This window comes from Panthera tigris, chromosome E2 (genome assembly GCF_018350195.1).
Source record: "Panthera tigris isolate Pti1 chromosome E2, P.tigris_Pti1_mat1.1, whole genome shotgun sequence".
NCBI classification, from domain to species: domain Eukaryota; kingdom Metazoa; phylum Chordata; class Mammalia; order Carnivora; family Felidae; genus Panthera; species Panthera tigris.
In genome coordinates, this window is record NC_056674.1 from 18,001,869 (window position 1) to 18,024,744 (window position 22,876).

Below are 22,876 nucleotides of genomic sequence, written 5' to 3' on the forward strand. Positions count from 1 at the left end.
CAGACTGGGGCCTCGCGGCTCTTCAGCGTCGCGGAGCAGTCCTGCGTGTCTGGCTCCTCCTGGATGGGTCCCTTCGAGTGAAGACGAAAGGGGGGTGGAGAAACGGTGAGGCCTCTTCGCTTTCGGCCTCCTCCCGCTCACCACCAAGTGTCCCCAAGAGGCAAAAGGTCCCAAATGCCTCCCTCGATTTTCTTGACAAAATGGGACTTTCATCCTTGGAGGTCAGGTGCGGAGATGCCAAACTTAGGCTCTTTGGTTTCAGAAACAGAGTGTTTCCGGTCTGAGGGATAGGGGGCCGATAGCAGGACCCTAATATTTCCCCGGCACGCATTCTTCCAGGTATTCGTTCGTCTTTACCATTCCATAACATTCGTGAGCCGACGCTGCCGACCCTGCCCTGGGGACATCGCGGTGGAGGAGACTGGTCCAGTCCCATGTGGAGCTCACAGTTCAGTGGGGGAGTTAGACGCCTCACCACCACCAGGTAAGGATAGAGTATAAGCTGCAGGACTGGGTCAGTTGGGGACACAGGGAGTGTGCGAGGTCTGTCGGCCGCCCCTGAAAGCACAGGATACTGGGGCTGGGGTTCTGGAGAGCCCACTCGGCCTCAGACAGGCCCCCGAGGAATGGCAACATTCAGGGACCTTTTGCCGAGCATGCATGCCCAGCTCACTACTCTGTCCTCGGTGTCCAGTATAAAGCCCAAGTCTCTAAGTAGTTATTCAATAAACAAATGAGGGGAGAGGTGGTGGGGTGAGAATAAAGCTGGGGACTGAGGGACGAGGGTGGGGCAGGATGAGGTGTGGGGGTCGAGGGCAACGGTGGGTGAAGTAGGGATGTGGAGAAGAGAGGAGGACACTGAGTGGGTCATGAGACTGATTGGCTGTAGAAGGCGGGGTATCCAGGGTGAGGTCCCAGCTCTGGGCTGGGAATTAGATGGAGCAGACCTTGAAATGCTGATGTGAGAGAAGGGACAGCTTTGGGGGAGATGCTGATAACAATGTGGGTGTGAGGAGTTAAGGGGACATCCAAGGACTGGCTGAGTCACTGGCCCAGGGACAAGGGGACATGGCATCACCACTGAGATAGCACATTTCGGGGAGAAGCTGAGTCCAGCTTCTAAGTGCTTCATAAGGGCTGAGAAGCAGAAGGGGGTGCCAGGGGCTGATGTAATCCAGGTGGGTTTCCTGGAAGAAAGATTAGCAGCTACTACTCCACAATGCTTAATTCTCAAAAGGTGCTGTTTCTCTCAAACATTGCCACCCTTCTGCCTTTTGTAGGGTGTTTTGCTATTAAAAAACAAAATGAATTAGCATGTCTGCCATTGGTCTATGAGCCTTTCCAGGGGCTTTAAAAGTACTGTCCAAATGTCCATTGACAGATGCATGGATAAAGCAAATGTGGTGTATATATACAATCGAGTATTACTCAGCAATCAAAAAGAATGAAATCTTGCCATTTGCAACAATGTGGATGGAATGAAAAACAAATATCATATGACTTCACTCATGTGGAATTTTAAGATACAAAACAGATGACCATAAGGAAGGGAAGCAAAAATAATATAAAACAAGGAGGGGGACCATATATGAGACTCTTAAATACAGAGAACAAACTGAGGGTGGGGGGATGGGCTAAATGGGCAAGGGGCATTAGGGAGGACTCTTGTTGGGATATGAAGAGGAAGTGTCACTGGAATCTACTCCTGAAATCATTATTGCACTCTATGCTGACTAACTGGGATGTAAATTAAAAAATAAATAAACGAAATTTAAAAAATTAAAAAAAGAAAGTACTGGTTGTTAGGAGAATGAAAAGATAAATCACAGACTGGCAGAAAATATTTGCAAAACACATACCTGAAGATGGACTTGTATCCAAAATATACAAAGAACTCTTAAGACTCAACCATAAGAAAACAAATAATCTACTTAAAAATAGACAAAAGTTATGAACAGATATCTCACCGAAGGAGATGTACAGGTGGCAAATAAGCACGAAAAGTTGCTGATATCATGTCATTAAGGAATTGCAAATTAAAACAATGAGATAACTCTGCACACCTATTAGAATGTCTAAAATCCATTTAAAAAAGCGGTACCAAATGCTGTCAAGGATGTGGAACAACAGGAATCTCATTCATTGCTGGTGGAATGCAAAATGATACAGCCACTTTGGAAGATGATCTGAAAAGATCGTCTGTATGATTACAAATATATAACATTCTAGAAAAGGCAAAACTAGATCAGTGGTTGCCAGGAGATCATGAGGTGGGGGATAGGGATGGAAAGGTGAGGCTCGGCTTTTTTTTTTTTTAAGTTTATTTATTTATTGTGTGTGAGAGAGAAAGAGAACACAAGCGGGGTAGGGCAGAGAGAGAGAGGGAGAGCCAAGAATCCCAAGCAGGCCCCATGCCATCAGTGCACACCACTGTGAGGTCATGACCTGAGCCAAAATCAAGAGTTGGATGCCTACCCAACTGAGCCACCCAGGCGCCCCAAGGCTTGGCATTTTTAGGAGCGTGAAACTATTTTGTGTGATACTGAAATGGTGGGTACATCACATTATGCATTTATGCATCACATTATGCATTATGCATAAAAAGCCACAGAACTGTGCAATACAGAGTGAGTCTTAATGTGAAGCATAGATTCTAGTTAATAATGTTTACTCTTGGTCATTAGTTGTAACAAAGTTACCTGCAAGATGGTAATAATAATAAGAGAAAATATGTGTGGAGGGACAGGAAGTATATGGGAACTTTCTTTTCTTTTTGTGTAACTTTCTGTAAGCATAAAACTGCTCGTGAAAAATAAAATCTATTGAAAAAGAGAATTGGCTGAAAGTTGGAATATTATCTAATGAAACATCTATAACCATGACCTAATGGTAACTAATCAGATACACCTTGACTGAAGCTATGACATGAAAGGATTCTGTATGTTTTGGAAGAAAGGCTAAAACCAAATAAGAGATAACTACTACAGTTTCCCCTCCAACTCTAAAGAAATGCCACCCGGAAATTATTAGAAACATCCACTCAAACTGCTTATGTGACCATCTCCCCGGCAGTCGCTGATGAGCTTCTCACCACTCTCCTCCAGTCTCTGTGCTGTGGCTTTGTAATGTGTCAGCTTGACCAGGCTGAACGAACTGTATCTTGGAATTACTTTCTCTGTGTGATTTCAATTAGGATGGACCCATAGAGAGGCTTGGGCAAGATTTGGTGGGCAGAAGTGAAGCAGCTGCCGTTTTGTAGATCACACAGGTTGTCACTGGCTGGCTCTGCTGGGTCATCACGTTTGCACAGGGCAGCAGCCAGGCCAGCAATTGTTTCACCTTTTCCTGGATCTTCCCCCCAGCTTCTCAGCTCCTGGGCCAGGTGTGGGTTTATCTCCGTAATGAAGGATGGCAGCTGTTCCTGTGGACGTTCACACCACCAAGGGCAGAGGCCCCCTTGTCGAGTTTCTCCCCACTTTACGTCTGTCTTCCTTTCCTAACTGCCTGCCCTGTGCACTTCGAGTGCCAGCATCAGACCCTAAGACCACAATGTTAGGGACTGCTTCATAACTCCAATTGCATAAGGTTAAATCCCAGTTCATCTGCCTATCTATCTATCCGTCCATCTGTCCATCCCCCCAGTGGGTCAGCTTCTCTGATGGAACCCTGATACACTCTGTAAGCAGAGACTCTGGATGCCTGTGGAATTACTGTTACCTCAAGCTGTCGTTCACGGAGGAAGTTGCAGTGGCTTTCCTCTTCCTCTCTTACATAAGAAGAAGATGTTTTCGTCTCCACCCTCCAAAAGGCTGATACAAAAAGGTGAGATTGGCATCTTACAGAAGAAATATAAGTCCCCTCTGTACCCCTACTGTGTTCGGTCTGTTCAATATACTTGACAAAATAATTATCATCACCTGTATTCTGCTCCTGGTCCCTGTTTGACAAGCTTCAAGCTTTCACATTAGTGTCTATAATTTGCTGCTGTATTACAAGGTGTTCAAAGACCAGCATTCTCCAGGGGCTTGTTAGAAATACAGAATCCCTTGCTCCTCCACTCCTGGACTTACTGAATCAAAACATGTATTAAATTTTTTTAATAAAAAATTTTTTTAATGTTTATTTATTTTTGAGAGAGAGAGCGAGAGAGCACACATGAGCTGGGGAGGGGCAGAGAGAGAAGGGTACAGAGGGTCCAAAGCAGGCTCTTTGCTGACAGCCGAGAGCCCGATGCGGGGCTCGAACCCATGAACTGTGAGATCATGACCTGAGCCAAAGTTGGACGCTTAACCAACCGAGCCACCCAGGCGCCCCCTAAACATGCATTTTGATCAAATCTATCAGTGATTTGTATGCATAGTAAAGCTTAAGAAGTGTCATCTATAGGACACTACTTTTGGGGGATAAAACCTTCTTTAGTCGCATTAATACCCAGAGATGGATTCTTATCATTTGCCTCTTGGACATAGTGTTTTAAAATTTGTGATCAACATCTGGCACATTTTAGACTATCCTGTCTGTAATTTCCTACTAACAATTGACCTTTTATGACCATGTCAACTGAAACATCACCTGGACCAGGTGAGAGACCCAGAAGGTGAGTCTTGGAAGATGAAGAGCTGGAAAGATTTGGCAGAAGTCACTAAGGACTACTACACACCCAAACGCAACAACTCTACAGCATCAAGTGTGTCCACATCCATTGAGTAAAAGTACAAAATACACATAGAATTTGCTTACGGCAACATGAGTTTGGTGGTTTCTTTCAGGGATGGAGGGAGGGAAGAAGAGAACAGAGGAGAAGGGGGAGGCATTTAATTTGTACATACAACATTTAATTTCCAAGAAGGAGATCCGGTGCAAGTATAGGAAAATGTTTACATCTGCCAAGTGTGGATGTCACATGGGGGCTAGACTTGTTCTTCACAGTTTGTAGATTTGAAACACTTATTTAAATAAATTATGAAATTAAAAGTTTAAAAAAAAAAAGTGAGAGGAACGTTCTGGGTGTTCTGTAGATGGTGGATCAGAGGAGGAGACAGGCCAGGGCCGGTAACTGGGGCAGGCGATGACAGAGTTGAGGCTTAGCAGAGGGCTGGTGGGAGAGATGATTGGGCTGAGTGGAGGACACTTATCCTTAGGTTAAGACCTTTCCAGAGAGGAAGATAGTGTTCTCACTGGGGCATTACCTGTCAAGGCTCCCTCCTTCCCATCTCTGGGATTTTATTCCTGCTGTGCTCCCTACCTCCATCACCTTTCATTACCTTCAATGGCTACCTCCTCCTCAGTCTTTTAAGTCTTATCTCAGATGTGCCCTTCCATGCAAGACTTCTCTGACTCCCCCTACCCCCGACCCCAGATTGGTTGGATCACCTCCTCTGGACTCTCACAGCTAAGCCTCTTTCTGGTTACAAATGTCCCCAACCCAACTCAGTGTAGTGTTTTTCCTCCCAAATAAGAAATATCTTGGTTCATGTGATTTAAAAGAGGTACTGCCTTGTCCTGGTTCAGGTGAGGTGTAATCCAGCAGCTCAAACACTGAAAGGCAATTATCATGAGCAAAAGTTCTGCAGTCTGACTCATTGGGTTTGAATCCTCATTCTACCACTCACAGGCTAAATGATCTAGGGCAAGTCTCTCAATCTCTGCAGCCTCAGTTTCTCATTTATGAATTTGGGACAGTAATAATATCTGTTTTTAGTGTTGTGGGGTTTAAATGAGACAACATGCATGAGCTCCTTGAACAGTGCCTGCAAACAGTTGACGGCTCAGAGACTATCATGATGTTATTGGGGACCCAGTTTCTGGCTCCTCTTTCTCGCACTTGCTTCTTTTTTGGCTCCTCCTTCATCCTAGTAGCTTTAGCCTCTTCCACCTGGCTGCAGAACAGCTTACCCTGCACCAGCCGAGGTGGAGGAGAAAGATGTGGTCTTAGAAGGTAACATGGAAGAGGTGGGCTGCTTCTCTCTACCATAAGCTCCGGAAACCATTTATCCCATTTTCATTTGCTCAGGCAGGGTCACATGCCCACTGCTGAACCAGCCTGCAGCCAGAACATTGGCTCCTAAACCTTAGAATGACCATTACAGTGTAGTCCCCAGACTTGTTTCTCTACGACTTCTCCAGGTCAGACAAGGGCAGCTCTGTGATTCCGGTTCCCGAGGCCAACATTCCTTCTTTCTCTTACACCCATATCATGCATCAGCAATTCCTATTTGCCTTTAAAAATCATCAAGGCTTTTCCCTTTCTTCTTCCCCACTCTGGCCTAATAGTCTATCACCTCCCATCTGGAATATCACATGAGTCTCCCTGCCGTCACCTGTGCACCAAAGTCTCCTCCCCTCCAGAGTCAGAGAGAGACTATTAACACCTGAGTTGGCACAGGTCACTTACCTTTCCAATGTCTGTTCATGTCACTCAGAGTAAAGTAAGTTCTCTTCGATCTTGCCTACGTTACCTCCCTGATTGCATCTCTAACCATTCCCTACGTTACTTCACTTCAGCTATACTGGCCTCCTTACCATATCTCAGAAATATCAGATGTGCCCCTCCCTCTAGGCCCTTGTACTAGTAGTTCCATCTGCCTGAGACTCTCGCCCCAGATACATGTCTGGTTCCCTCTCCTAAGTCCTGCAAGTCTTTGGTAAAAGTCAGATCCTAATTGGGGCACTACCTGCCTCTCTATTTCAAACTCTAGCCCCTCCCCTGTCTCCAATACTTCCAATCACCCTTACCATGCTTAATTTTTATTCCCCAGTACTCTTAATATTTTCTTACTTAAGTTTATCATCTTTCACACACCACCAGAACGGCACTGTAATAAATGAACAATAGAACTTCACTGAATGAAAGAATAAATGAAAGAACAATTCACAGCCCCATCTGGTGGTTAGCCTGTCTTCTCCACTGGACTGCAGATGTCCTGAGGGCAGGGATGGGGTCTGTGTTGGTCACTGCTGTATCCCCAGCATCACCCAGGGCAGAGCCAGGCATGGAGGGAGTTGGAGGTCCTAAAGATAGGCAGCCGTATGTCTGCAAAGATTCCTGTGAGCAGATCTCTGTCAGACTGAGGGTAAAGGACGAGTGTTGGATTTCCTCTTCAGGAGAGCTGGGATTGGGGGTCATCTTAGGGACCTTCATAAGCACCTACAAGGGTTCTTACAGGGAAGAGAGAACCCCACCTGCTTTGGAGAGTAGATGTGTGACATTACTGCCACAATGGCCTCCTTTTTGTTCTTTGAATCTCCAAGCTCATTCCAGCATTAAGGTTTTCTGATTGCCATTCCTACTCTGGGAACCCTGTTCTCACAGTTCTTGGAGCAGCTCTTACACTTGGGCTTCCATGTCTCAGCTCAAAGAACATCTTAGAAAGACTTTCTGTGGCAAAGCCAGCTAGGTGTCTATTGGCTGTGCAGTCTAAAACTACATTTTCCAGAGGCCCCTGCAACCAGGTGAGGCCATGAGATTAGCTATGTCCAATGGACTGAGAGCAAGAGGTGTATGTCACCTAGCACCAAAGCTTTATTTGTTATTGAGGTATAATTGACAAAAATGTGACATATTTAAGGTATACAACATAGTTATTTGATATATACACTGTGAAATTATTACCACAATCAATACATCCATTACCTCGCACCTATTTTTTTTTTTTTTTTTTTTTTTGGTGAGAATGCTTAAGATCTACTCAGCACATTTTAAGTATACAATACAGTATTGTTCACCATAGCCACCATGTTATACATTAGATCCTAAGATCTTACTCATTTTATAACTGAGTGATGTATCTTTTTAACAGCCTGTCCCCATTTCCCCCAGCCTCCACCTGGCAACCATCATTCTACTTTCTGTTTCTGTCAGTTTGGCTTTTTTAGATTTCATACATAAGTGATACCATACATCTTGTCTTTCTCTTTCTTATTTTACTAGCATAATGCCCTCAAGGTCTATCCGTATTGTTGCAAATGGTAAGATTTCATATTTCTCATGGTTTAATAATATTTCTTTGTATATGTATTGGTATATCCTCTTTATTCCTCTGTCCATTGGAGGACTATTTCCATATCTTGGATGTTGTGAATAAGGCTGCAGTAATTACGGGAGTACAGATATCTCTGAGACAGTGATTTTTATCCTTTAGATATATTCCCAAGGAAGTGAGATTGCTGGATCATGTGGTACTTCTATTTTTAATATTTTGAGGAGCCTCCATGTTATATTTTATAGTGGCTGTACCAATTTACATTTCTATCCAAGAGTGTATAAGGATTCACTTTTGGGCTAAGGATTTTAAGAAGCAAGTGGGGGTTCTCTAGTCTCTCATCTGCCTAGGTTCAGAAGACTCTAAGCACTTATGATGGTGGAATTAGCAAGTGGAAGGAGCCTGGATCCCTAACTTAATATGTGGGCAACCAGAAATGCCCACTTTGGGAGGTTCTTTAAGTGTGAAGTAAGCTATTTTGTGAGCTACTGAAATGGTGGGGTTTATTTGTTACAGCCACTGGCATAACTCTAAACAATGTACTCCTAGACCTCATTCTAGCTTAGTGTACCTCAAACTATTTGTGGTTGCAAAGTAGGACTCATTTTTTGATATCTCCAAAATGTCATGTACAGATAGATTCTTTTGGTCTATGCCCTGTCCAATAAGACAAGTCTGTTGATTCTATTGTTGGATGTCACGGCCATGTCAAATTTCTGTGAGTTTTGAACTGCTTACTGGAAATTTCTGCACTTAATCTTGTTGCAGACCATCAACAGAAGTGAACCACTAGTGGCACTGCTTTAGCTTATTGCCCTATTTGATTTCTCTCCTTATCATTTACCACTCCCTGTAATTATCTTATTTACTTAGAGGTCTATTTGTTTATGGTTCTTCCCAGTAGAATGTAAGCTGCTTCAGAAAGGAGACTTATCTTGCTCTGTTGAATCTCCAGCTCCTAGTACAGTGCCTGATAAGTCATAGGTGCTAAGAAATTATTTGTTGAATAATGAATAAATGACAAGCTTTGGTGGTGAGGGGGGACACAAGGCCATCATAACTGTAACAGAAGTTCTCCACAATTGTAACTTGACCTGAATTCTTATCAGTTCACTGACAGCTGCTTGACTTCCTGGCTTTCTGGTAGACCATAAGTACCTAAGATTAGGTGAGGCCTCTTACAACCGTCCTCTCTAGGTTCACCCTACTAGAGACTAGACCACACTGAACTATCACTCTCTGATGATATGTCTATCTTTACCTGATTTATAAGTTCTGAGAGGGGTGTGGTTGGAACTGAAGTGGTCACTGCTGTATCTTCAGAGTCAGGTTGCAGAGCTAAGGTCCTTGGCATGAACGGATTTATGACATGAATGCATGATGTGAGCAGGAGGGGAGACTTCCCTGGGGAAACAGTGGCATACCCTGCCTCCATGGCCCCCATCCCTTGGCAAGATCCCAGGGTTGGTCCTGAAGGTCCAGTGGGCTGCCCAACCTGCCCCTTTCTTGCCCCATCAACTACCTCAAGGTGCTGGCTCAGGCTGTCAACACTTGGCAACCAGACATTTTGGAACAGGTGTTCCATTTGGCCCAAATGGATACTTAGAGCCAAGGTATGTAACACTGTTATATATTTTTAGTGGTTTGCTGAAAAGGAGGTTAACGAGAAAATAAGTCCACCAGGAGGAAAATCAAGATGGCGAGTGTGATGATGCTTCCCAAGACAGTCCCCAAGACTGCCATGTAGTAGACTTGCTGGGACGTCTCAGCTGCCAAGGCTCGGTTATTCCACTTGTTGCTGTGCCTTGTCTGATTAGAGGGGAGAGGCAGGACAGGAATAGTTGGCTTCAGTGGGTTATTGTAATGGGTGAGCTATGGGACTGTAAGGACCCAGGTGGGGATTTGAGCCCACAGGAGGGACAAAAGAAAGAATTTGAGTCAGGGTCAAGGCCAGGATGAAAAGGAAAGGAGAGGATTAGCCTGATGCAGATTCCCACCTGGAGAGAGAAGATCAAGGCTACAATGCCTATGGGAAAACACAGGAGTAAGGCACAAATGGACAGGCACATGTGGTCTCTGGGGGGCTTGTCCTGCAAAATTTCAAACGCCTGTGGGGAGGGAGTGGGTTATGGCTCAGTATGGCTTCTGTACTGTGCTGTCCCCTCTGACTCCTTTTCAAGATATTTGGCTGTATAGATTCTTCTTTGATTTCCTTAAAAACTCTTACCAGCCCCTTCTAACTCCTACCATGTGCCCTCTAATCTGTTCTTATTCCAGTACCTCCTTCTACCTGGATCTCCCAGCATCCCTCCACCCCTATGCTCTATAATCCCTGCCCATTCCCTGTCTCCTACAACCTCTCCCTGTCTTCTATAACTGCCTTCAGGTCCCTACAGCATGTCTCACTTGGCCCCTAACACCACCCCCACAAAACCCCTTACTGACTCTGATGACTCTCACTTGTCCTTTGTGAAACCTCAACTGAGTCGTTAACAAACTCTGTTCCTATAACACCCTCATGGTCCTCCCAAAGCAGCCTTCTTTTTGCCCCTATAAAACACCCTAATAAGAAGACCCCTACTTAACACTTGAACACTCTCACTTTCCATCTGTGAAACCTCCCTTGTTCCCTCATAAAACTCTTACCCTATAAAACTGTGAATGTCTCCAATAGCTCTCTCCTTATCCCACTTGTAATATCCCTCACTTTGTCCCCAGGAACCTGTCGTGGTCCTGTTATGAGCCTTACTGTTCGCCCATAAACTGCTCTCTTCCCCTTCCCCCCACCCATTACCTCTCTGTTGGCTCCTCTGAAGACCTTCTTTGACCAACTCTAAACTCTAAGTCCTCTCCCTGTCATAGTCTCATAGCCTCTTTTTGTCCTCTTATAAAGGCCTGCTCTTTCTCCCTCTACCACCTTCTCTCCACCTCTGAAACCAGCGTCCTGACCGTCTGAACCTCTCCTTCCTCCACTCATAGCAGCCTCCCTGTTCTCCTAAACCAGTGTTCCCTCTAAATAGTTCTCTTCTTGTAACACCCCCTCTGCCTCCTGAAACCCTTCTTGCCCCCTCATTCTGCCGCTACCCATGCTTTCTCCCACCCTATCCCCCGTAAATTCCCTCCCTGCCCCTTCAAACACCTCCCATCAGGGCATCTGGATCTGGGTACAAGGAGGCTCTCCGTCACTCCAACCCGCCATGGGTTACCGTGGAGACCATGCTGGACCCGCCTCCTATCTTGCCTTTCTATTACTATAGGCTGATTGGAGGTTGTCTGTGATAGGGTGGGGAATCCAATACTCATGTGGCTACTGATTGGTCTGAAGGAGTGCAAGCTCTTCCTACTCTCTTAGGTGATTGGTCAATTCTGGGAGTTGCTTTTTATTGCAGTTTAGTTTTGAAGGTGATTTATATATTTTGGATAGAAGTCCTTTCTCAGGTATGTGATTCGCAAATGTTTTCTCTGGGTCTGTAGATTATCTTTTTTGTTTTCCAACAACGTCATTTGCAGAGCAAAGTTTTTAATTTATATTAAGCCCAAATTATTTTTTAATTTTATTTTATGGACGTCCTTTTGGTGTCATGTCTAAGAATCTCTTCTTAATACAGTGTCAGGAAGATTTTCTCCTATGTTTTCTTCTAAGTGTGTGATAGACTTACATTTTACATTCAGATCTATGATCCATATTGAGTTCATTATTTTATAAGAGGTGAGGTTTTAGATGAGATGATGATGATGATGATGATGATGATGATGATTTTCATTTAGTTTTTCAATTAATTAACACCATAAAAAAAAAAAACCTGTTCGTTCTCTGATAAGTTGCACTGGCTTTCGTATGAAAGTAAATTGGTTGTAATTAGCACCATTAAAAAAAAAAAAAACCTGTTTGTTCTCTGGTAAGTTGCATTGGCCTTCGTTTGAAAATAAATTGGATATATATATCTGTATATATCCAGAAAGATATCTAGATAGATAGATAGATAGATAGATAGATATAGATAGATAGATAGATAGATAGATATCCATCCAATTTATTTTCAAACGAAGTCCATATATATGTATATATGGGTCTCTTTCTGGACTTTTTATTCTGTTCTGTTGATCAGTGTGTCCATTCCTTTGCAAATACCATGTTCTCTTATAATGTAGCTTTATAGTGATTCTAAAAATTGAATGAGTATTCCAACTTCATTCTTCTTTCACAGAATTATTTTGACTCTGCTTGTATAGATCTACAAATCTTGCTGGTCTTTTAATAGGAATTGCGTTAGAATTTCAGATCAATTTTAGGAGAGACATTGAGCCTCCATTTCACTGTAATTGGGAGCCTCTCCATTTATTTAGTTTTTTTTCTTTCTTTTTTTTCAGCAGCTGCAGTTTAAACACATGGCTGATACACATAATAGTTTAGATTTATGCCTAACTACTTGCTTTGTGGGGCTATTGAAAATGGTATTATGATTATCATTTTTTGCTAGCTGTTATTTATTTTTATTTACTATTTTGATGGAACTATAACATAGTGTTATATTAGTTTCAGGTGTACAATGTAATGATTCAACAATTCTATGTATTAGTGCTCATCAAGATAAGTGTATTCTTAATCCCCTTTATTTATTTAAATTTATTTATTTATTTTGAGAGAGAGAGAGAGAGAGAGAGAGAGAGAGAATCCCAAGCAGGCTCTATACTATACAGAGCCTGATGTGGGGGCTTGAACTCATGAACTACAAGATCATGACCTAAGCGGAAGTTGGACACTTAACCAAATGAGCCACCCAGGCACTTCTCTATTTGTGTAAATAAATTTGATTTCTGATTGTGCATTGCTAGCATAAGGAAGCACATTAGATTTTTGTGTGTTGATATTGCAATCTGTGATCTTGCTAAACCCATTTTTATCAACTGTAAGAGGATTTTTTTGTTTTTTGTTTTCTGAGTTTTTTGTAAATTCTTTGGGGTTTTCTATATAGACAATCATGTCATTTACAAATAAGGGTAGTTTTATTTATTCCCTTAAATCCCTATGACATTTCTTTCTTTTTCTGACTTATTGTGCATATTAGGACTTCCAGTCTGATGTGGAATAGGAATAGGAATAGGAGAGATGTGGAATAGGACATTCTTGCCTTGTTGCAAATTTTAGAGAGAAAACTTTTCCCTTCATTGTTATGTATGATTTTAGATAGGTTTTCTGTAGATGCCCTTTATCAAGATGAAGAAGTTCCTTGTTAGTCCTGGTGTGCTGAATTTTTATGGTGAATTAATGTTGAATACTTCCAAATGACTTTTCTGTATCAGTTAATAACATGGTTTTCCTTCTTTAGATGGTTAATATAGTGGATTGCATTGACTGATATTCTAATATTGAACCAGCTTTGCATTCTTGGGAGAAACCCCAGTTGGTGATGGTGTATTTTTTTAAGTTTATTTATTTATTTTTGAGATGGGGGGGGCGGTGGGGGAGCAGAAAAAGAGGAAGAGATAGAATCCTGAGCAGGCTCCACGCTGTTAGCGCTGAACCCGACACTGGGCTCAATCTCACAAACCATGAGATCATGACCTGAGCCAAAATCAAGAGTTGGATGTTCAGCTGACTGAGCCACCCAGGCACCCCAGCAATGGTGTATTTTATTTATATACTTCTGGTTTTGGATTTCTAATATTTTATTGAGAATATTTCTGTCTATATTCATGAGAGATATTGGTCTATAGTGTTGTATACACAATCTGCCTTAAGATAATGCTGGCCTCATAAAACATATTGGGAAATATTCTCCCCTCTTCTGTTTTCTGGAAGAGATTGTGTGGAAATGGTGGTTTGTTTTTTTTTTTTTGGTATAATGACCAACGAAACCATCTGGATCTGGAGATTAATTTTTCAGAAGATTTTTAGTTTCAAAATCTTTAATAGATTTCTTTAATAGATACAAATAGATACAATTTCTTTACTAGATACAAAACTACTTAATTTCTTTTTCTTGATTAGTTTTGAGTTTTTGTTTCTGAAGGATGGGCCAATTTTCACCTTAGTGGTAGAATTTATGTGTAAAGACTTGTTTGTAGTTGTCCTTTATTTTCCCTTTAGTGTCTCAGGCACATGTAGTGGTATTCTCTCCCTCATTTTTGATATTGGTCATTGTGTCTTCTGTCTTATTTTGTCAGTCTTACAAGAGGTTTATCAATCAGTCATTTTCAAAAACCAGCTGTTGGTTTCATTGATTTTCACCATAGTTTCATTGTTTTTCCCTTTTCAATTTCATTGATTTTTACTCTTATCTCTTCTGGTTTTCTTTGGGGGGGGGTGTTTATTTTGCTCTTATCTTCTAGTGTCTTAGGTTGGAAGCTTAGATCGTTAATTTGAGACATTTCTTATTTTCTAACATAAGCATTTGAGGTTGTACATCTTCTAAGCTCTGCTTTAGCTGCACTCCACATATTTTGATACGTTATATACTTCAATTTTGGTCTGAAATGTTTTAGAAAACATTTTCTAATTGCCCATGACCCATGAATTACCCATGGGGAAATTGCATGTTTTTTCCCCAAGAATTGGGAGATTTTCATGTCATCTATCTGCTATTGATCCTTGCTTTACTTTTATTATGGCCAACACATCAGCTTTATATTTCTATTTAACAAATCACCATACACTCAGTGACTTAAGACAATAGCGATTTATTATCACACCATTCTGTAGGTAAGAAATCCAGAAACTGTATGCCTGAGTTGTCAGGATTTCACCAGGTTGAAACGAATATGTCTACTGAAATGTGTCCTCATGTGGAGCTCTGTTCTCATGCTCTTCCAAGCTTGTGTGGTTGTGGCAGAATTCAGTTCTTTGTGGTTTGGGAACTGAGGGCATTCTCTTTTCCTTGCTGGCTATCAGCTAATATCTATTCTCGGTTCCTAAAATCTATGTGCATACTTTGCTTTGTGGTCCTGTTCATCTCAGAGCTATCAAGGGAGAATCTCCCTCCATCAAAGTCCCTCTCACACTTTGAGTCTCTGACTTCCTCTGTCTCTGACCTCTAGGCCCAGATATAAAGGCCTCATGAATTTAGGTTAGGTCCACCTAGGTAATGTCCCTTTCTTAGAGTCAGCTGTGCCACATACCTAACCTAGTCACAGGAGAGATATGCCATCATATTGACAGTCACAGATTATATAGGATAATACCTCACAGTGGGCAGGAATATTGGTATGGGGGCATATTAGAATTCTTGAAGCACAGTCAGATAATATGACTCCATGTGGTTTGCTTTGTGTGGTTTCATATGCTTTTTATAATTTTAATTCTTGGAAATTTGTTAAGTTTGTTTAATGAGAAAGGATAGTTTCTATATTGATGAGGTCCCATGTGTACTTGAAAAGAATACGTATCTGCCTTCTTTGGCTAGAGTGTTGTATAAATGACAGTTAGATACAGATGGTTGATAGTATTCAATTTTTCTACATCTTTGCTAATTTTCTGTTTACTTGTCCTACTAGTTATTGAGAGAGGAATGTGAAGTCTTCAACTATAATAGTGGATTTGTTTATTTCTCCCTTTGTTTTATTTATCAGGTTTAACATGTATTTTGAAGTTCTGTTGTCAGTGCTCATACATTTAGGATTCTTATGTCTTCCTGTTGAATTGTCTCTTTTATCATTATTTAATGTGTTTCTTTATCCTTTTTAATTATCCTTGCTTTGACATCTACTCTGTCTGATGTTATTTTTTAAAAAATTTTTTTTAACGTTTATTTATTTTTGAGACAGAGAGAGACAGAGCATGAACGGGGGAGGGGCAGAGAGAGGGAGACACAGAATCTGAAACAGGCTCCAGGCCCTGAGCCATCAGCCCAGAGCCCGTCGCGGGGCTGGAACTCACGGACTGCGAGATCGTGACCTGAGCTGAAGTCGGACGCTTAACCGACTGAGCCACCCAGGCGCCCCTGTCTGATGTTATTATAATCACCCATCTTTGTTTTGGTAGTGTTTTTTTTTTTTTTTTTTTTTTTTTTTTTTTTTTTTTTTTTTTTTTTTTTTGAGACAGAGAGAGACAGAGCATGAACGGGGGAGGGTCAGAGAGAGGGAGACACAGAATCCGAAACAGGCTCCAGGCTCCGAGCTGTCAGCACAGAGCCCGACGCGGGGCTCAAACCCACGGACCGTGAGATCATGACCTGAGCCGAAGTCGCCGCCCAACCGACTGAGCCACCCAGGCGCCCCTAAAATTTATTTTTTTAATGAGAGAGAGAGAGAGAAAGAGAGAGAGAGAGAGGAGCACGCACAAGTGGGAGAGGGGCAGAGAGAAGAAGAGACAGAATCCCAAGCAGGCTGTGCACCGTCAGCACAGAAGCCTGATGTGGGGCTTGAACCCATGAACTGTGAGATCATGACCTGAGCTGAGACCAAGAGTTGGACACCCAAGTGACAGTGCCACCCCAAGCACCCTTGTTTGGTAGTGTTTTCATGTCTTTCCCCCCACATTCTTTACTTTATTATCCTACATACGTCACTACATTTAATGTGGGTTTCTTATAGACAGTATATAGGTGGGTCTTGTTTTTTAATTTTAATATATTCTTAAAATCTCTATATTATAACTTTTGCATTTAATGTGATGATTGGTATATTTGGCCTCAATTCTGCCTTTTTATTATTTGTTCTCTATTTGTTTCTCTGTTTTTCGTTTTCTTTCATTTTTCTTTTCATTTTCCTTTTTCTTTCCTGCTTCTTTTTGGATTTCTTGAATATTATTTTAGTACTCCATTTAAGTTATCTCTTGTGATTTCTGAGGATATATCTTTGCAAATTTTGCTAGTTGTTGCCGTAGAGATGACCATAAAGGTAATTAAAGTTTTCATGGTCTACCTAGAATATTTTACAACTTCAAGTGGAATATAGCAACCTGCCACAATATTAATCCCTCCACCTTGCCCCCTTTATATTTTAGTTTCTGTATGTATTACATCTACACACATTGAAAAATCTCATCACTGTTATCATTTTTGCTGTCAAGTGTCATATATATTTTCAAGAATCAAAAGAAGAATAATATTTCATGTTTGCCCAGATCTTGACCATTTATATTGCTTCTATTTCTTTCTGATAGTTTTCCTCTAGTATCATTTCCCTCTTCAAGAATTAACTTTAGCATTTATTTTATTTTATTTATTTATTTTTTTTAATGTTTATTTATTTTTGAGAGAGACCGAGAGAGAGCATGAGAGGCAGAGAGGCAGAGAGAGAAGGAGACACAGAGCCCAAAGCAGGCTCCAGGCTCTGAGCTGTCAGCACAGAGCCCGACGCGGGGCTCAAACTCACGGACCGTGAGATCATGACCTGAGCTGAAGTCGGACGCTTAACCGACTGAGCCACCCAGGCGCCCCTTTAGCATTTATTTTAAAGTAGGTCTGTGACAATGTATTCTGCTAGTTTCCTCTCACCTTCATTCCTGAAGAACATTTTCACCAGTTTTGGAATTCTGGGTTGACAGTTCTTTTCTCCCAGCAGTTAAAAATATTGTTCCCCTTCCTTTCGGCAGTCAAGATTTCTGGTAAGACCTTCACAGTCTTTTGAATTTTTGTTTCTTTTTAGGCATGTGTAATTTCTTCCTTGGATGTGTTCATAACGTTTTCTTTGCCTCTGGTTTTAAGCTGTTTGAGTAATATGGTCTGACCATGGATCTTTGAGTTGATGATTTTTTTTTTTTTTGAGGGTCATTGAGCTTTTTGAATGTGTACGTTTAAGCCTTTTGCCAAATTGGGATGTATTTGATCATCCTTTCCTTTTTTGTAAAAACTTTTTTTGAAGACACTATATAAAGTTCCCTTCTGGGACTCTCATGGTATGCACATTAAATCTTTTAGTACTGTTTGTTTCCAGTTCCCCAAGGTTCCGTTAATTTTTGTTTCAATGTTTTTTCTCTCTATTGTTCAAATTGTGTGATTTCTATTTTCAAATTCGCTCTTCAAATCAACTATTTCCTCTGTCATCTCCATTATTCTATATAGCCCCTACAGTGAGTGTTTTTATTTCATTATTATGTTTTTCAGTTCTATAATTTCCATCTGATTCTTCTTTTTATTTAAAAATAAACTTTTATTTATTTTAAACATTTCTTTTTTTTTAATATAATTTATTGTCAAGTTAGCTAACATACAGTGTATGCAGTGTGCTCTTGGGTTTGGGTGTAGATTCCATGATTCATCACTTATATACAACACTCAGTGCTCATCCCAAGAAGTGCCCTCCTCAATGCCCATCACCCATCTTCTCCTCCCCGCTGCTCCCCCATCAACCTTCAGTTTGTTCTCTATATTTAAGAGTCTCTTATGGTTTGCCTCCCTCTCTGCTTAAAATTATTTTTCCCCCTTCCCCTCCCCCATGGTCTTCTGTTAAGTTTCTCAAATTCCACATGTGAGTGAAAACATAGGATATCTGTCTTTCTCTGACTGACTTATTTCACTTAGCATAATACCCTCCAGTTCCATCCATGTTGTTACAAATGGCAAGATTTCATTCTTTCTAATTACCAAGTAGTATTCCATTGTATATATAAACCACATCTTCTTTATCCATTCATTAGTCTATGGACATTTGGGCTCTTTACATAATTTGGCTATTATTGATAGCACTGCTATAAATATTGAGGTACATGTGCCCCTATGAATCGGCACTCCTGTATCCTTTGAATAAATTCCTAGTAGCGCTATTGCTGGGTCATAGGGTAGTTCTATTTTTAATTTTTTGAGGAACCTCCACACTGTTTTCCAGAGTGGCTGCACCAGCTTGCATTCCCACCAACAGTGCAAGAGGGTTCCCCTTTCTCCACATCCTTGTCAACATCTGTTGTTCCCTGAGTTGTTCATTTTAGCCACTCTGACCGGTGTGAGGTGGTATCTCAATGTGGTTTTGATTTGTATTTGCCTGATGATGAGTATGTTGGGCATCTTTTCATGTGTCTGTTGGCCATCTGGATGTCTTCTTTGGAAAAGTGTCTATTCATGTCTTTTGCCCATTTTTTCACTGGATTATTTGTTTCTTCAGGTGTTGAATTTGGTAAGTTCTTTGTAGATTTTGGATACTAACCCTTTATCTGATATGTCATTTGCAAATATCTTCTCCCATTTTGTCAGTTGCCTTTTAGTTTTGTTGATCGTTTCCATTGCTGTGCAGAAGATTTTTATCTTGATGAAGTCCCAATAATTAATTTTTGCTTTTATTTCCCTTGCCTTCAGAGACGTGTCAAGTAAGAAGTTGCTGCAGCTGAGGTCAAAGAGGTTGTTACCTGTTTTCTCCTCTAGGGTCTTGATAGTTTCCTGTCTCTCATTTAGGTCTTTCATCCATTTTGAGTTTATTTTTGTGTATGGTGTAAGAAAGTGGTTCAGTTTCATTCTTCTGCATGTTGCTGTCCAGTTTTTCCAGCACCATTTGCTAAAGAGACTCTTTTTTTTTCCATCGGATACTCTTTCATGCTTTGTTGAAGATTAGTTGGCCATACTTTTGTGAGTCCAATTCTGGGTTCTCTATTCTATTCCATTGGTCAATGTATCTGTTTTTGTGCCAATGATGATTACAGCTTTGTAGTAAAGTCTGGGATTGTGATGCCTCCTGCTTTGTTTTTCTTTTTCAACACTACTTTGGCTATTCAGAGTCTTTTTTGGTTCCATACAAATTTTAGGAATATTTGTTCTAGCTCCGGGAAGAATGCTAGTGCAGTTTTGATTGGGATTGCATTGAATGTGTAGATTGCTTTGGGAAGTATTGACATTTTAACAATATTTGTTCTTCCAATCCATGAGGATGGAATGTTTTTCCATTTCTTTGTGTCTTCTTCAATTTCTTTCATAAGCTGTCTATGATTTTCAGTGTATAGATCTTTTACCTCTTTGGTTAGGTTTATTCCTAGGTATCCTATGGTTCTTGGTGAAATTGTAAATAGGATTGATTGTTGCGACCGGCACAACAAACACCGAGATCAGGGTCCTGAGGGTAGGGGAATGTAAGAAAAAAAAGAGAAGAGAAGCCAGTTTGGGAACAGGAGGGTCCACTGGGCTGATGGCCCAAGTGACGGCTTTATTGTTGCTGTACACAATCTTTTATAATATAAGACTCTTATGGATCAGGTCATTCTAAGAATAAACAGGTTTCACATGATCGCTGCCAACCAAAACATTTAGTTCTGTGTACCTTGTGAACTTTCTAAACGGGTCACAACAAGACCTTGTTGATAGATTGCTAGCAAAACCAGTTCCCATGTTTGTTTCTATTTGACCCGGGGTAGAAAAAAGGGGGGGTAACATTACTGCCAACACCCACAGACCACAGGCTTCAGGAATTAACTTTCTCAGCCTTGACAAGGCTTTTGTATGCCTTTGCAAGTGGGGGAATGGGAGGGGGAACCACTGGGTTGGCTGAGTCAACAGGGAGCCGTTGCTCGACCCGGTCTCAGCCTGGCACCGGGGTCCGGCCTCCCACAATTTATTTCTTGATTTCTCTTTCTGTTTTGCTTCATTATTGGTGTATAGAAATGTGACTGATTTCTGTACATTGATTTTATATACTGTGAGTTTGCTGAATTCATGTATCAGTTCTAGCAGTTTTTTACTGGAATCTTTTGGGTTTTCCCTGTAGAGTATCATGTCATCTGCAAAAAGTGAAAGTTTGACTTCTTCTTCTTTGCCAATTTGGATGCCTTTTATTTCATTTTATTGTCTGATTGCTGAGGCTAGGACTTCCAACACTATATTAAACAACAGTGGTGAGAGTGGACATCCCTGTCATGTTCCTGATCTCATGGGGAAAGCTCTAAGTTTTCCTCCATTGAGCATTATATAGCTGTGGGCCTTTCATATATAGCTTTTATGATGCTAAGGTATGTTCCTTCTATTCCGACTTTCTTGTGAGGGTTTTTATTAAGAAAGGATGCTGTATTTTGTCAAATGCTTTTTCTGCATCTATTGAAAGGATCATATAGTTCTAATCCTTTCTTCTATTAATGTGATGTATCACATTGATTGATTAGTGAATACTGAACCAGCCTGGAGCCCAGGAATGAATCCCACTTGATCATGGTGAATAATGCTTTTAATTATACTGTTGAATTCGATTTGGTGGTATCCTGTTGAGAATTTTTGCATCTGTATTCATTAGGGATATTGGCCTGTAATTCTCCTTTTTAGTGGGGTCTCTGTCTGGTTTGGGAATCAAGGTAATACTGGCTTTATAGAATGAGTCTAGAAGCTTTCCTTCCATTTCTATTTTTTGGAACAGCTTGAGAAGAATAGGTATTAACTTTGCTTTAAATGTCTGGTAGAATTCCCATTGGAAGCCATCTGGCCCAGGACTCTTATTTGTTGGGAGATTTTTGATAACTGACTCAATTTCTTTCTTGGTTATGGGTCTTCTCAGATTTTCTATCTTTTCCAATTTGAGTTTTGGTAGTGTGTGGGTGTCTAGCAATTTGCCCATTTCTTCCACATTGTCCAGTTTGTTGGCATGCAATTTTTAATAGTATTGTCTTGTAATTGTTTGTATTTCTGTGGTGTTGGTTGTGATCTCTTCTCTTTCCTTTGTGATTTTATCTATTTGGGTTCTCTCTCTTTTCTTTTTGAGAAGTCTGGCTAGGGGGTTATCAATTTTGTTTAGTTTTTCAAAAAAACAACTCTTTGATTCATTGATCTAAGAGTTTTTTTTTTTTAATTTTGTATTGTTTTTTCCTGCTCTATTATTTCTCTTCTTCTGCTAGATTTGGGATTTCTTTGTTTCTCTGATTCTAGTTCCTTTAGATGTGAGGTTAGGTTCTATATTGGGATTTTTCTTGTTTCTTGAGATAGGCCTGGATTGCAATGTATTTTCCTCTTAGTACTGCCTTTGCTGCATCCCAAAGTATTTGGATTGTCATGTTTTCATTTTAATTTGCTTCCATATATTTTTAAATTTCTTCTTATATGCCTGTTTTACCCATTATTTCTTTAGCAGGATGTTCTTTAACCCCCATGCATTTGGAGGCTTTCCAAATTTTTTCTTGTTGTTGATTTCAAGTTTCATAGCGTTGTGATCTGAAAATATGCATGGTATGATCTCAATCCTTTTATATTTATTTAGGGCTGTTTTGTGACCCAGTATGTGATCCATTTTGGAGAATGTCCCATGCACTCGAGAAGCATGTGTATTCTGCTTTTGGATGAAGAGTCCTGAATATATCTGTCAAGTCCATCTGGTCCAGTGTATCATTCAAAGCCATTGTTTCTTTATTGATTTTCTGCCTAGATGATCTGTCCATTGTTGTAAGTGGAGTATTAAAGTCACCTATAATTACCGTATTATTATCAATAAGATTGCTTATGTTTGTGACTAATTTTATACTTGGGTATTTCATGTTGGGGACATAAACATTTACAATTATTAGCTCTTCTTGATGGATAGGCACCTTAATTATTATATAATGCCCTTCTTTATCTCTTGTTGCAGTCTTTAAAATCTAGTTTGTCTGATATAAGTATGGCTACTCCAGCTTTCCTTTGACTTCCAGTAGCATGATAGATGGTTTTCCATCTCCACACTTTCAATCTGCAGGTGTCCTCAGGTCTAAAATGAGTCTCTTGTAAACAGCATATAGATAGATCTTGTTTTTTTTTTTTTAATCCATTCTGATACCCTATGTCTTTTGGTTGGGGCATTTAGTCCATTTACAATCAGAGTGATTATTGAAAGATATGGATTTAGCGTCATTGTGTTATCTGTAGGTTTCATGATTGTGGTGATATCTCTGGTCCTTTGTAGTCTTTGAAGCATTCCACTCACAGAGTGCTCCTTAGGACTTCCTGCAGGACTAGTTTTAATCATCATGAACTCCTTCAGTTTTTGTTTGTCTGGGAAAGCCTTTATCTCTCCTTCTA

The 22,876-nt window shown here is 40.7% G+C and overlaps 1 protein-coding gene and 1 long non-coding RNA gene across 6 annotated transcripts in view; one reads left to right on the forward strand and one right to left on the reverse strand.

Moving 5' to 3' along the window:
• The first annotated feature begins 4 nt into the window (after positions 1-4).
• Positions 5-22,876, forward strand: part of ATP4A (ATPase H+/K+ transporting subunit alpha) — a 94,813-nt gene continuing 71,941 nt past the window's right edge. For 3 of the 5 annotated variants that reach the window (XM_042968885.1, XM_042968886.1, XM_042968883.1), the window contains exons 1-2: positions 20-226; positions 340-484. The gene's annotated coding sequence lies outside the window, so the exon portion shown is untranslated. Of the gene's footprint in view, positions 227-339; positions 485-22,876 lie in introns of all 5 variants that reach the window. The other 2 variants (XM_042968888.1, XM_042968887.1) reach the window with 2 other exon arrangements.
• Positions 9,597-11,217, reverse strand: LOC107181049. Its single transcript, XR_001511843.2, has 3 exons — positions 11,122-11,217; positions 9,980-10,090; positions 9,597-9,791 (listed from the first exon to the last, which is right to left on the reverse strand). It is a non-coding gene; the product is annotated as an uncharacterized LOC107181049 (long non-coding RNA).